The sequence below is a fragment of the Salvia miltiorrhiza genome, unplaced genomic scaffold (assembly GCF_028751815.1).
Source record: "Salvia miltiorrhiza cultivar Shanhuang (shh) unplaced genomic scaffold, IMPLAD_Smil_shh fragScaff_scaffold_60_2, whole genome shotgun sequence".
NCBI classification, from domain to species: Eukaryota; Viridiplantae; Streptophyta; class Magnoliopsida; order Lamiales; family Lamiaceae; genus Salvia; species Salvia miltiorrhiza.
In genome coordinates, this window is record NW_026651473.1 from 18,642 (window position 1) to 28,404 (window position 9,763).

The 9,763-nt window shown below is 37.8% G+C and overlaps 1 long non-coding RNA gene across 1 annotated transcript; it reads right to left on the reverse strand.

The window, feature by feature from the left end:
- Positions 1 to 851: 851 nt before the first annotated feature.
- On the reverse strand, positions 852 to 1,680 carry LOC131003032 (uncharacterized). Its single transcript, XR_009094513.1, has 2 exons — positions 1,397 to 1,680; positions 852 to 1,327 (listed from the first exon to the last, which is right to left on the reverse strand). It is a non-coding gene; the product is annotated as an uncharacterized LOC131003032 (long non-coding RNA).
- Between the last annotated feature and the right edge of the window lie 8,083 nt (positions 1,681 to 9,763).

The following is a 9,763-nucleotide window of genomic DNA, read 5'->3' on the forward strand; positions in this document are numbered from 1 at the left end:
TTGAGTAAGCTGACGTGCTTAAATGAGCGTTAACTTTTCATGATAGATTAATTTTTGAATTAATTCATGGATTCGGACTAAATTAATCAAACAATCCATTGCTTACTTGAAATGATTAAGATCAGGATAAAATAATTTAAATTGAAATAAAAAAATATACTAAAATATCCTTCTAGAAATTAAGGCATAGCAGTTTTCTAAGGGTGCTTTCATTAGTAGATGTAAAAGTTGGGTCAGAAGTTGGTCCAATTTTTGCATCATGTTGATTGTGAAAGTTGGAAGTTAGGGTATCATGTTTGATATCTAAGTTAGAGATAAAGAGTGATAAATAAAATTAGTTAAAATAATATGAATTGGATGAGATTAGTAATGTATTTTAGTATTTAGTCGGCCAAGATAAAATCTAAATAATATGAATTAGTTGAATTAGTTGTTTGATAGTTTAGATTTAAAAATTAGATTAAATAGTAAAACTATTTTAACCCTATATTCAATTAATTGAAAATTTTAAATTAAAAAATAAACACTATTTCGTTTGATAGAAGGAAGTGAATATGAGTAGATCTATTACAGAATTTTTTTCGTCTTCAGCCCCAGCCTCCCGCCCCCCACGTAATCGGCATAGCGCCGCCTCCCTCCCTCTAGTGCTGCCCCACCCCCACGTCTTCACAAGAGCTCCAACAAGGGCAAATAAAACCTCATCACCATTATAAATTCAAAAGCGCCAACCCATCTCCTAAAATCAAGTAATCCAGCAGCTCATAATTTCACAAACAATCAAGGAAAAAATGAGGTGAACAACGAGATGAGATTTCTTCTAGGGTGGTTACCCTACTCTGTTTGGCGATGAGTTTCTCCAAAAAAAAAAAAAAAAAAAAAAAAAAAACCACGTCTTCACAAGAAAACCATTTCAATGGCTCCAATTACCGATTCCAATCCCAGGAAAATCAATTCTCTCAATCTAAGTCCCCACAAACCATTTCACGAAATCAATTAACAAATCAATTTTCTCTCAATCTTCTTCACAATTTTTTTTAATCAACTCTCTAAACCAACTGAACATAAAATCAAAATTCCACAATTGCCATCAATTCTCCACAAACCAAAAATTGGGGATCGACTCTTTGTTGACCTTAACTTCAACCGCCATCGCCGCAAACCATTCAGTTCAACCGCAACAAACCAGTCCTTCATGTGCAGCAGCTCGATTTCTCATTTCTGATCGTCGAATTTTGGATCTCGATTTTTGGTTGTTAACGGAGACTCTCAATTTCTTCGTGGGTTGCATCGTTTTCTGTTCAGGGATGGAGGTTTATGACGGTTGTAGCTGGATCGTCAATACCAACAATTACATTCAACAGACTAAAAATTCAAAATATAGATTGGAGCTTCTTACCAAACCATCTAAAACACAAATCATAACCGAATTCCTCAGAGCATTTTCAAGCGTAAATTTTGCTAAAGCGGTTGAAAAACCTAATGAGATAATAAATCCTTTCAATTGAAATTGCGGGGGCAATTTTGCGAAAAAAAAGAAGAAGTTATTCCAGAAACACTGTAGCAGCCTAGCATCGTTAATCAGGGGAACCCTCGTGCGTGGATCCCAGGCGGAACAGTGATTTATACTCGGGCCATATGCTAATATCGAGCTTCTCAAATTGGGTAACTTGACTACCAACGAGGATAGTGTCATTTTCCTTGTAACTTAAATTATTGAGATGCTAGTAAGAGTACTAAGATATTAGTATTAGTTATAGCTGATGAGATGGAGTTTTCTCAGTAGATTAAGATGCGAGTATTTTAGAAATCCGATGATGGAGTTATTGAGTGAGTTATATTGATATAATGAGTTTAGAGAGATGCTGATTGAATTGAGAATAGATTGTAGTTTTTGTTTCCGGTTGAGGAAGGAGAATTATTTTCGTGATAGTTTATTTTATTAAGTTTTATGAGAATACCCGGCTAAGAAAATAGAGACGATGTGAGTGTGTGAGAATCACTATAGAGAGCTGTCGGATTCATGAGACGATTGATTTATTGCTAGATTGCTTGTCTAAGATGATATGTTTGAGCTAAGAAAATTTGATTGTCCTTTATGTGACCTACTTGATGATATATTTTAGATTGAGTAATTTATATTTTTCCTTAGACTTGGTAACATATATTTTTCATATTATAAATTTTGCTAACATAATTTCTTGGTATTTATTTTTATGAGTTAGATGTGATGTGAATTATGTGTGCACTAATTATTATAATTAGTCTTGATCACACAATTACATGATGTTTGATTATGATTTGATTAGTGGGTAATTTTTCTTAATTTATCTTTTCCTACAAACTTTACTACACACATTAGTGTAACATTATTTCTTTAATCTTTTAATTGAGATATTTTAGTAAGTGAAGTAGTTAGCAAGCCACTTGCCAATGCATTAATTATGAGAGATAAGAAAAGATTTGGATAGCCATTATCCATAGGCGTGTTTGATATTGGCTAATACACTGTATTAACTAATTTAGTACAGATCAGTCTAGTGTTTGGTATTATTTAGTAATAATGCGAATGACCCAGTTTAATCCCACGACCCAGTATTATTAATCCAGATTTCTTAGGATTAATAATACCACCTCCCCCTAGGATTAACTTAAATCAGGATATTCTGTATTTAGCCATGATAGCAAACACCAACTCAGTATTAATAATCTGTCATTATCCACGCTAAATATCCTGGTTACAAATTATCCTACATAATCCTTTACTGAAAACCAAACGAGCCCTTAGTGGCTTAGTGAACAAGTTTAGCAAAATCTCTCATTCTATCTCTCCCCTCATTTTTGCCCTCTCTCCCTCTCTCTCTCTCACACACACACACACTTTTTTTCTCTCACTAACCACTATTGTTGATCACCTCCAAGCTTCTAAATTCATTCCATTCTAAGGATCTCCACAAAATTAAGCTCTAAAACTCCATAACCTTGAATCAAGACCAAGATTGGAAGAGTTTTCAATATTTAAGCTTAAGGAAGTTTTTATATCTCATTCAAGTCTTTGAGTAAGTGATAGATCTACTTAGATCTAAACCTATTGGTGATGTATATGTGTGTATATGGAAGAAACAAGCAAACAAACACCCCTCCCTCTTTCTTTAAAATTTTCAAAAATTTTGGGTAGATTGTGTAGGGAACTTAATGAAATATCCTATCCCTAGTTTTGATGATACCAAAAACTCTTAGATCTTCTTGTAATAGACTAGAACCTCTCGATCTCAAGTGTTAGAGTTCATGTTTTCTAGTTAGACTGCAGTTCTGAAGATTGAAGACCGAATGACTGAAGATTGAAGACCTCAACTGAAGATTGCTGTGAAAGGATCAAGTCAAATACTGATGAAATGACTGGACGAGAGTTTCACTGAACTATCAGTTGTGACTGAAGTATTAATGCTGGCCACGTGGAATTAGCGGACTGATACTCAATGTCAAGTATCAGTTGACATTCTTCCTCGGACTGAAGTGTCAACGTTAAAAGGAAACCACTTACTTTCAAGTACAGTCGCATTAAATGCAGAGATATTGAAGATCGTCCTTTCTCTGCAGAGCGTTCCTTTTTGGTGCAAGCTTTTCAAAGGCGCCTTTCCTACCGTAACTGAGACGCCGTTCTTCAGCAAATTAGGAATCTCGAAGATTGTAGCCTCATAATTAGGGTAGTAGAAAATTCCCACTTGTAGACTTTAACTTACTTCCTTTAGTACTTGAGGTCGCTCACTTCCGCCCTCTGCTCGTGTCTTCGACTATCTATACGGCATAGATGGTCCATGAGATAAGATAAAAATTAGTTAGAAACACCTTTACTAACAAAACTATCCTTATCATAGTGTTACTCTTACCATTTTTCATCACTTCACTCCAACTATATCAATCTCATAACAACTAGACTTCCTAAGTAATCACCAATCCTACTCACAACTTATCTCCTATTTTAGGACTATACTCAACAAGAAATAAACACATAGACTATCCAACACAATTGCATCATATCCTAGATTAGCTCACATAACAACTAAACAAGTTCAATATATAGCATCTTAGCAAAGACATATAAAAATCTTTTTGTAAAATCCGGAAAATATTTTTAGTTGGGTAAAAATTTTCAAAAAATCAATTTAGAATGCCAAGGGCATATAATAGAACATTCTTAAATCCAAATCTCAAAAATAAATCACACGAGAATATAATTTCAATTTATAACATTTTTAACAAACTAACCTCTAGATTTCTTCATCGAAAAATTCTCAAAAATTCACGTTAAACTCACATAATACACAATAGCACAAATACGTGCTCATATTACAAAAGAAAAATCAAAATCTTCTTCCCCTTTTACACCTCACATCCGGCCACTTCATAAAATATTAGGGGAGGATTCGTTTCATCAACATATCGCATAAATAGCCTCAAATAATCATCAATAACACTCATATAACCACATATAACTCATAAATCTTCTCACACGGAAGATCCCTTTCATATATGCAAATTAAACTCAAGGAATTTTCACAACTCAACATTTTTATTCAATTTAACCATGCTTTCACCTTCCTAATAGTCTAATTAGCACATAGTCATTAATCCAAAATTTATCTCATTAATAAAAAATACCCAATTCTTAGTAAACTAATTAAACTCAAGCATTTTTACACATACACATCAATTAACCAAATTAACCCTCAATTATTGTTTCTAACATGCTCATAACTAATTAAACTCAATAAATTTAGACATTTAGCATGTAAACAAAAAGTCCCAAATTTTAGTAAACCAAACTTTTGGAAAAAAATTTAAACAAGCATAAATCATCAATCTAACTTTAGATCTAGCATATAGACTCGTCTAATTGCATATACTCCCTCCGTTCCAATATTGTTGACCACATTCTGTTCGGCACGAAGATTAAGAAATTGAGTATTATGTTTTAATTGAGTGGGGCCCACCAAAATTATTGAGTTAATTAAGACACTTTCATCCTACCCACCGGCCACCTCTCATCCACTGCCTCCCTCCTTCGATGAAGTCGCCACCATCAGCCACCCTCACCTCCCTCGCCTCTCTGTCTATCGCCGACAAATACCCACTGTAAAGAATCACCCAATTTCTTCCGATTGCAAATCGCAGAACAACTCAAATCTTGCAAAAATCTTCAAGAAATAAAGAGGAGAAGATGAGATTTAAAACAGAGGTAGGTGGCGGTGCTGCCGCCGCCGAGGAAGGGAGAGAGAAACAGAGGTAGGTGGTGGTGCTGCCGCCGCCGAGAAGGGAAATGTCGCCTTCACCTTCACAAGCGAACCAACAGCAGATGAGCTTCGGCGCCCATCAATAGCCCTAACCCCCAAATCGGCGCACAGGCGAGCTTCGAACCAGAAACCAATCGTACTCCATCACTCACCCCCAAATCGCGAATCCAGGCTTCGATTTTCAGCCGACGACGGAGGAGGAAGGAGGGTGGAAGCGGCCGTGGGAAGAAAGGTGGCGACGAGAGATGAAAGAGCCATAATTTCTGGCAAGATGGAGGCGGGCGACGGTGGAAGCGGCGAGGGTGGAGGCGGCGAGGATGGAGGCTGGCAACGGCAGAGGGTGAAAGAGGAAAAGACGAAAAGAGATGCGAGAAGGGGAGGAGACGCGGTCAGGGCGCAGCGGCGCCGCCGCCGCCGTCGACCGAAGAGTGCAGACGAGAGAGAGGGTGCGACTCTGTGGTTTGCGTGGTGTGTGTGTGTTTTGTGAGTGTGTGTGTTTAAAGAGTATTTACGGTTTAGTTAGTGAGTTAATTAGTGGCTTTAATTAAGTCTAATTTTTTCTTCTTTTAGAAAGTAGCCAAGAATAGTGGGACAAATTAAAAAGGAAATGTGGCCAACAATATTGGGACGGAGAGAGTATATAACATCAATTAGCAAATTAAACTATAGAATCAAATATACCTAATTTTCATCAAAGTAACTCATAAGAAATTTCACAATTCCATATCAATTGTCAATCTAATCCATGATTCATCACATCAACACTCTCAATAGCATAAATTAATCATCAATTCACCATTCAAGCCAAAAAGATCAAAACTTCCCAATCTTAGACAAACTTAACTCCATCAAATCCAAAAATCCTTTACACCTCTTTTTAAAACACATGGAAATGAATTCAGTAGGTTCTCAATAGCACATAAATCACCTCAAATTAAGAAAAAAAGATGAATTTTTTTTGAAGGGCAATCTACTCCAAATTTTTGAAAATTTTAAAGAAAGAGGGAGGGGTGTATTCCATTCTTGGTCTTGATTCAAGGTTATGGAGTTTTAGAGCTTGATTTTATGGAGATCTTTAGTATGGAATGAATTTAGAAGCTTGGAGGTTATCAACGATGGTGGCTAGTGACTCAACACAAAACACCTAAGGGATTGACTCGCAATCGTATGAGGTCGTCCTAGTGTGATAAGTTAACCCAAGTGGTCTCAAAAGGAAGGTTAAGCAGGGCGACTAATCATGCTACGCACATAAAACGGGAAAATAAACCTAAACACCCCAATCAAAAGCTTCGGTCTGATACTCGCTATCTTATAACTAAAGCGTGATTGAAAATAAGCATGTAAAATTACCTAGGCAAGAATCGAATGTAAATAAACAAAAGCTACAAAACATAACGCTAGACAATAAACATATAATCTAGGCTAGGGTTCTAGAGGAAAAACAACGATCCAATAAGATAACCAAACACCGAGAATGTCAATTACCTAACTCACTTAATCAACCTATCATCATCAATCTAACATCAGTAATACTCAAACAAGCATCCAATTCCATAGAGAATACTAACCACCATTAACCCCTAAAACATGTAAATGAAATCACAACACAAAATTCAATGGAGAACCTAAACTAATAAATTGAACAAGCCAAATATGTTAACTAGGCGATGAGATAATCAAATGCATCAATCAACATTAATCTATAAGCAACAAAGGTAAGCAATCAAGAAACATAAGTAGCAACTAACCAATAGAGAAATTCGTACAATAGTTCAATGTAACCAACAATCCATTGCGATCTAATGTTGTTAGGACAAGTTTCTAGCTCCAAAAACTAAGGGAAAATGGTGGAAAAAAGGGTTAGAGGTTGTGGGAGGCGAGAGTGGCCACAAAACCCTAGAAAAAAGTTTTAAAAAGCAAATTTTGTAATTGCCATTTTTCGCGCGGGCAGAGGCCTCAGTAGGCGGCGGCGCCGTGAGACGGAGGCCGCCGCCGCACCCCTACGCAAAGTGGAGTTGGCGGGCGCCGCCTTCCGGCAGGCGCAGGCCACTGCAATGCGCAGTGTTTTTGTTTTGGTCCGTTCTCCCTCGTTCTAAGTCGGATTTTATTTTAGATCCGTTTTTGCCTACGAACTCATATCGAGACGACTTCGATTCTTCTTCAGATCATTCAACTTAATTCTGACTTCATATTTGTCCACATATCAATCAATTTGAGCATAAAATCCTGAGACAAGAAAATTAGCACAAAAGCTCAATTCAATCAACTCTTGAGTGAATGAGACCAATATATAAACCAATATCACACCTAAACACCCATTAAACTCATCACAAAATAATGCTAAACAACTCCCCCACACTTAGTCTTTTGCTTGTCCTCAAGCAAAATCCATAAAAACAGAGTAAAGAAGCGGCTCACACGCAAACAAACACCGCCAAACATTTCAACAAGCCACCTCTCATAGTCCACAAGGAACATGCTTCTCAAAAGAAAGAAATCAATAAGAATTATGGTGCAACACAATCTTGATAGACCTCTGTAGGGAACATTGTGGAATATCCTAACCCTTGTTTTGATGATACCAAAATTCATAGGACGTAATTGTAATAGACTAGAATTGCTTTGAACTCAAGTGTTAGAGTTCGGTTTTAGTTTAGCTTGCGGTGTCGAAGACTGAAGACTAAAGACTGAAGAACGAAGGACTGAAGACTGCAGATACCAACTGAAGTATCAGTTGAAGACTGATTATTTAATGCGCGCAATGGACTGATACTAAAGTCAAGTATCAGTTGAACATTCCTCCTAGGACTGATCTTCCAACGTTCAGAGGAAGCCACGTACTCACCAAGTACAGCCGCATTAAATGCAGAGATCTCAGGATATCCTTATCTCTGCAGAGGTCATTCCTATCTGGTGGTTACTTTTCAGAGACGTCACATCTCCTGTCCATCAAGAGAGCCGTTTCCACCCAGACAAGAAACCTCGAAGATTGAAGCCTCAGCCCAAATTCGAATTGCTCTCCAACGGAAGAAATCTTGATGACGTTCTATGCCAACGGATCTGTTCAAGAGTTCTTCTACAAATAGCGCTCGAGGATCACTTCAACCTTCACCAATTCAACGACATAAGCTGAAGCTCTGCCGAAATTGCTACTCAGCATAAAGCTTAATCTCCCCAAAGCTTGAATCGAAGAAGAGAATTCCAAAGCCAAAATCAGTCACTGCTGATTACACATATTCTCTTAGACCTTAGGCAAACCTCTGTTTACCCAGAAGCCAAAGGTTAAATATTGGGAACCTTGTGGAATATCCTAACCCTTGTTTTGATGATACCAAAATTCATAGGACTTAAATGTAATAGACTAGAATCGTTTTTGAACTCAAGTGTTAGAGTTCGTTTCTAGTTTAGTTGCGGTGTCAAAGACTGAAGAACGAAGACTGAAGACTGAAGACTGCAGTTACCAGTTGAAGTATCAGTTGGAGACTGATTATTTAATGCGCGCCATGGACTGATACTAAAGTCAAGTATCAGTTGAACATTCCTCCTAGGACTGATCTTCCAACGTTCAGAGGAAGCCACGTACGCTCAAGTACAGCCGCATTAAATGCAGAGATATCTCAATATCTTATCTCTGCAGAGGTCATTCCTATCTGGTGGTTACTTTTCAGAGATGTCACATCTCCTGTCCATCAAAGAGAGTCGTTTCCACACAGACAAGGAACCTCGAAGATTGAAGCCTCAGCCCAAATTCAAATTGCTCTCCAACGGAAGAAATCTTGAGGACGATTTACGCCAACGGATCTATTCAAGAGTTCTCCTACAAATAGCGCTCGAGGATCACTTCAATCTTCACCGATTCAACGACATAAGCTGAAGCTCTGCCGAAATAGCTACTCAGCCTAAAGCTTAAACCGCCCAAAGCTTGAATCGAAGAAGAGAATTCCAAAGCCAAAATCAGTCACTGCTGATTACATACATTCTCTTAGACGCTAGGCATATATTCTGTGTACCCAGAAGCCAAAGGTCAAACTTGCTTCAAAGAACTTGTTCTTTGTAAGTATAGTTGGCACTCGTTTAAACCTCTCCCCCATAAGAGTGTTTGAGTGACTCGGAGTTTCAGAAGGTGTTCTGAACTCTGATAGGGAAGTCTGAGCACGAGGTGTGCTTAGCAAGGAAATCCTGCGCGAGCTGTGTAGGTGCTGAAATCCTGCGCGAGGTGTGTAGGTAGGGAAACCCTACGCGAGGTGTGTAGGTGCTGAAGAGAGAGCTATCTTCAGTTCACGGTTTGCAGTGCACCCGGGAAGCACTTGCGGAGTGGATTGTTGGTCTGATCAACCAGCCGTGGATGTAGGAAAGAGTTTTTCCGAACCACGTAAAAGTCTCTGTGTTATTTACAGCTTTCAGTTTTATATTCATAACTGTGTTATTTCAATTGATAAAACTGAATGCTGACTAACTGAAAAGAGAAACCT